Consider the following 5849-nt stretch of genomic DNA (forward strand, 5'->3'; position numbering starts at 1 on the left):
TATTTGAAGCTGAGAATGAAAAAAGTTACGTTTAATGAAAAAGACACAATTCACATGCTTGTAACCTNTTTCCCCTCACTACTTTCCCCGCCCACAATTTATCCCACCCATGACCGGTTTTCGACCAATGAGAGTTGAAAATTTCCCCTCACTACTTTCCCCGTCCACAGACCGGTTTTCAACCAAGTGGAGAGTCCCCCCACTTATTCAAACGGATCCTTTTAAATTGAATCTAACGTCTCTGATTTAGAAACTTTTAAAATGTCGTATAATACTAACATTTTTGATTTGCCTAATCTAACAATCGACATACCAAATAATCTTCCTCCATCATTTCAGAATAAAAATGATTGTGTAGTAATAGGAGAAAGAAAATTTCATTTAAATAAATCAAGAACCAAATTCGTATCCGTTGGATTAGCATATGATTTTAATTACGAACCATATGTAAAGTTATGTGGAAACAAATGTGACGCTATAATATTCAACATAGAAGAATGGAAGTCTTTTCTCACATATCAAGGAATTATAACAAGTAATCTCTATAATAACAAATTGTCGGAACCAATAGAAGCGGGAAATATTTCTGTAGAATTTAAAGAGGTGATGAGTTCTGCAGTAGTAAAAATTTTTAAAAATAATTCCTATGTGCATCTGGGATATGAAACTATATGCAGTTTATGGGATTGCATACCCCTGATAGAGTATCGACTGGATATATTGGAGAGATTACAGTTCCCTAACTATTTTAAAATTGTACAGAAAGGGCTTCAGAATCAAACAGGAAATATCTTTGAGAATGCCTTAAACCTATTGNCGACTGGATATATTGGAGAGATTACAGTTCCCTAACTATTTTAAAATTGTGCAGAAAGGGCTTCAGAATCAAACAGGAAATATCTTTGAGAATGTGTTAAACCTGTTACAACCAAGTACAAATCCAAATAGTGAAAATGTCTCGATGATTATGGAATTAATCTATTTGTATCTAAAAGTATTTGAAGCTGAAAATGAAAAAAGTTATGTTTAATGAAAAAGACACAATTCACATGCTTGTGACCTGGCAGTTTGCGTATCAATCGTCGAGAAAAGTATACTTGGAAATTTTTGCATGTGATCGAGCACGTTTCCAGAGGAAAATAGCACAACTGTCAGATATTATAAATCCTGTATTGGATAGTAGTCATAGACATAAAATATATAATCAAAGATTTTGTTAAATTGTACCTTAAAAAATTTTTATTAGATTGTGTTTTATTGAAACAAATATTTATATTTATAGTTTATTAAAATTTAATGGATTACAAAAAGTGTTATACAAAAAATATACGTTGGAAAGAACACAAACACAATAATTTTGGCAATGATAAAAACATTTTGGTGTAGATTTTTGTAGTACGGGTTGTTCTGGAAGTTCGACAACTGGAATGTTAACAAATTTCCTGATGTAGTTCGCTTTTTCTTTCCCTTTTATATAAATTGTTGTGGTTGGTATATTTTGTACAATTATTTTGAATTTGTGTAGTGGGGTGAATCCAGCTTTCCATTCAATACCGTGATGATTTTCTATAAGCCACGATGCTTGTCTTTGTAACTGTGCAGAGAGCATATTGAAGGGAAATGGTGGTTTGAACAAACAATGAAATATCTTCTCTCCATCAAAAACTGCCGGTTCTTTAACGATAAATTTATTGTTTTCAATTTTGAATCCTTGTATATCTAATACTGTCATATTTTTTAGTTTTCCAACACAAATATTTTTAAACAATATAAATCAATATCTCTGCTTTAAGCTTTTCTACAGGGTGGTCCGTAAGTAATGGTCCATAGAGATATACTAGATTTTTTACTTCAAAATATTACGATTGGAGCCAACATGCCTTAATAAAATGTTGATAACAAAAAAGATACAGGGTGTCAAAGTTGGAAATTAAAAATTGAATTTTCGTAATAATTATAATATTTTTGAGTGTATGAACGTGAAAATTTAGGGGTAGATGTTTCTGTATACGAGAAATCATAATTTGTTATCTATTTCGATGTATCTTCTAGAGGGCGCCACATACGCCGTGTTTATGACGTAAATACGAGCATAATTTTTTTATCCACAACGTTAACGCTTCTTTTTTTTAAAAATCTTAAACCTACATTATTTTCGTGAAAAAATGGTATACTTGTCATTAGCTCTAGAAATTGTCCGTTTTCAAGAAAAACGCATTTCAACAATCTGCTGCATGTTTCATTACAGGAAATTTTATCGTAGTGTGCGACAATGCCAAGACAGTTTTGACAATTAGAAAAAATCATTGTGACAGTTAGCAATTATTTCAAATTGTATTTATTAATTTTTGGTAAAAATCAATTAAGTATTTAAAAGAAAATAACGAATTATGCCGAGACATAATAATTTCTCGAATTTGGAAATGAGAGATATGACGGTTGTTTATTGTCAACAAAATTTCAATGGACGTGCTGCGCAACGTGAATATTGCCGAAGATTTCCAAACAGATTGCAACCTGGTAAACGACTGTTTCAAAATCTATTCAGAAACTTAGGCGAAAGTGGTTCATTTCGTCCTAAACGTGATAATTTAGGTCGACCAAAAATGATTACGCCTGACCAGGAAGACGAAATACTAATTCGCATTGCAGATGATCCACAAACTAGTTCAAGACGATTAGCTGCAGCCACGGGAATTAATAAAACATCAATTTTAAAGACATTACATGAAGAAAAATATCATCCATATCATTTTACACCAGTTCAAAATTTATTACCTGTCGATCTTCCTTCAAGATATCAATTTGCAAGTGATATTCGGAACAAGCAGAATACTGACTATACATTTGTCAACAGAATATTGTTTACAGATGAAGCGACATTTACTCGCCGAGGTATTTTCAATTTAAGAAATAAGCATTGTTGGGAAGTTCAAAATCCTCATGTAACTCGAGAACGGCACTTTCAACATGAATTTAAGATTAATGTTTGGTGTGGGATCATTGGAAACCATTTTCTAGGTCCATATGAGTTGCCAGGAAATTTAAATGGTACAAGTTATTTAAATTTTTTAGAAAATAGCTTTGTTGATCTATTGGATGCGTTACCACTGAATTTGAGGCAAAATATGTGGTTCATGCAAGATGGCGCTCCGCCACATTTTACTCATCAAGTAAGAACATATCTAAACCAACACTTTCCTGAACGTTGGATTGGCCGTGGTAGTATATTTCCTTGGCCGCCACGTAGTCCAGACTTCAACCCTTTAGATTTTGGTGTATGGGGCACAATGAAGGAAATTGTTTATAAAAACACTATAAATACTCGCGTCCAACTTTGGCAAGAAATTAGTAATGCCTCAACTTTTTTTGATCCAATGGTATTATTTAATATTAGACGATCTTTCATAAATCGTATGGACAAGTGCATCGAGGTGAATGGTGGACATATTGAAAATTTACTTTGAAACATTTCCTATTTTTCCTTAGGTACATATTCAGTTTTTTACTTGTTAAACGCTTGATAAAATCATAGTTTTGTTTAATTAAATTTCTCCTTTAACTGGTTTTGTAAATAAAATTTATCAACTTGATAATTTGTATTTTAATGTGTACAAAGGGATAATGTTTAATTGTCAAAATTAATGTTTTCATTAGCGCACACTACGATAAAATTTCCTGTAATGAAACATGCAGCAGATTGTTGAAATGCGTTTTTCTTGAAAACGGACAATTTCTAGAGCTAATGACAAGTATACCATTTTTTCACGAAAATAATGTAGGTTTAAGATTTTTAAAAAAAAGAAGCGTTAACGTTGTGGATAAAAAAATTATGCTCGTATTTACGTCATAAACACGGCGTATGTGGCGCCCTCTAGAAGATACATCGAAATAGATAACAAATTATGATTTCTCGTATACAAAAACATCTACCCCTAAATTTTCACGTTCATACACTCAAAAATATTATAATTATTACGAAAATTCAATTTTTAATTTCCAACTTTGACACCCTGTATCTTTTTTGTTATCAACATTTTGAAGTAAAAAATCTAGTATGTCTCTATGGACCATTACTTACGGACCACCCTGTATATGGTCTTTACATATCTGAAGATCATTATCCACTGTTATTATACACATGTTGTTACGGTATAAAACCGGTTATAAAAAATTAAACCTGTCTAACAATTTTTGTTAGAGGATTATAGCGGAATAATCTGTAATGTAAAATTAAGCAGTACGCTGTAGTTTCGTTGGATACGTTTTCACTCATTTCCAATTCAAGTCTAAGGACAATAGATCCTGACTGTATTGTTTCTTTTTGACGAGAACAATCAATGTGTGCTATAGGTGAAATTTTTTTGAAGTCAGTTGGGTTAAATATCGGCTCATTACCTGTTTCATAGTATGACTGACGAAAATTAGAAAACATTTCATAAAGTGTCGCGAATTTATTTTCGTTAAAGTTAAGAAACAGGTCGTTGTAAGGATATCTCTCAGAATTTAAAAATGCCCTAATGTTTGTGAGATTGATATCATCAAATTCACTCATATTAGAAGTTACCTTACTTTTCTTATTTTTTTGAAAAGCGACAATAATATGACGAGGAATCTCTAGTTTAGTGGTAGTTTTGACCGGCCAAGTATGTCTTGTTGTCTCAGTCAAAGAAGGATATTCAATATGCTCCCAATTTCTAAATGGAAGCAATATTTCGCCATTTTTATCTAAAATTTTAGTTAAAGCCAATTGTTGTGGGATTCCTACGGTCACGTGTGGAACTCTCCAATAAAGTTTTTCAATAGTGATCTTAGGTTTTTCTGTTTCATCAATAGATGTTACTGCGTCCAAGTCATTACTGCTTCGAATCAGAACTAATTCTTGTTTCATATTTAAAATAATTTTTCTGTAATCTTCAAAAAAACCCATCAACATTTTAAGGGGGATGCATACATTAAATTTATCGGTGTCTGGTATTACGGTTTCTTTCGGAAACCATCCAGCATTTTGAAGCTTTACAAAATTCTAATTTCGTCATTATAATCAAATTTAGAAGTTACGAAAGGTTGATAGTTATGGAACTCCAAACTGACGATGGAATTGTCTACGAGAGGTTGCTGGGTAACATTCAAAATATCCATTATGCTAGTACTTCAAAACCCAGGGATTTTAAAAATAGTTTATTTTGTTAGTGCTTCTCTTTGAACTAATCGGAAATTTGGTTTTGCTTCTCCGTTTATAATTGCGTTTAATGAGTGGATAGTGTACTACGTTGTACCGAAATCCCATGGTATATGAGAGCTTCTTTAGATTTAGTCTTACTGTTACGACTTCTTCACGAAAATTGACAAGGTTTCCGTCCTGATCGAGTATTTTAATACTCAAGTTGTTGATAGTCTTGACACTTACGGGAAAGTATAGGATATTTTGGGGCGCCTCCACTATTTTATATCCTGGCGCCACGGTTGGAAAGAACTGATGGATTATATGAACAGGTTGTCCGATGGAATATGAGCCGACCGCTATGTTACAGTCTATGCATAAAGCATTAACCTTAATAATTTGGACTGGAAAATCCGATTCGTTTAGTTGATTTGCTTTAAGAACTCTCTTTTTAAATCCTAAGAGGTGACCTATTGATTTACCCCCTGTAAAATCTATATCGACATTTGTGTCGATTTTAATAGTTGAAGTATTACGATTGGGTATAATTTTAATCTCGGAAGGTTGTCGAATTGTTTCCTGTAGGTAGTCGTTAATATCATCAATTTCATAGGCACCTGTCGGAATAAATATAGTTATATTTATTACCTTACCTTACCATAAGTGAGCCTATTGTTGGTTTCAT

Source organism: Anoplophora glabripennis, unplaced genomic scaffold (genome assembly GCF_000390285.2).
Source record: "Anoplophora glabripennis isolate ALB-LARVAE unplaced genomic scaffold, Agla_2.0 scaffold1287, whole genome shotgun sequence".
Lineage (NCBI taxonomy): Eukaryota > Metazoa > Arthropoda > Insecta > Coleoptera > Cerambycidae > Anoplophora > Anoplophora glabripennis.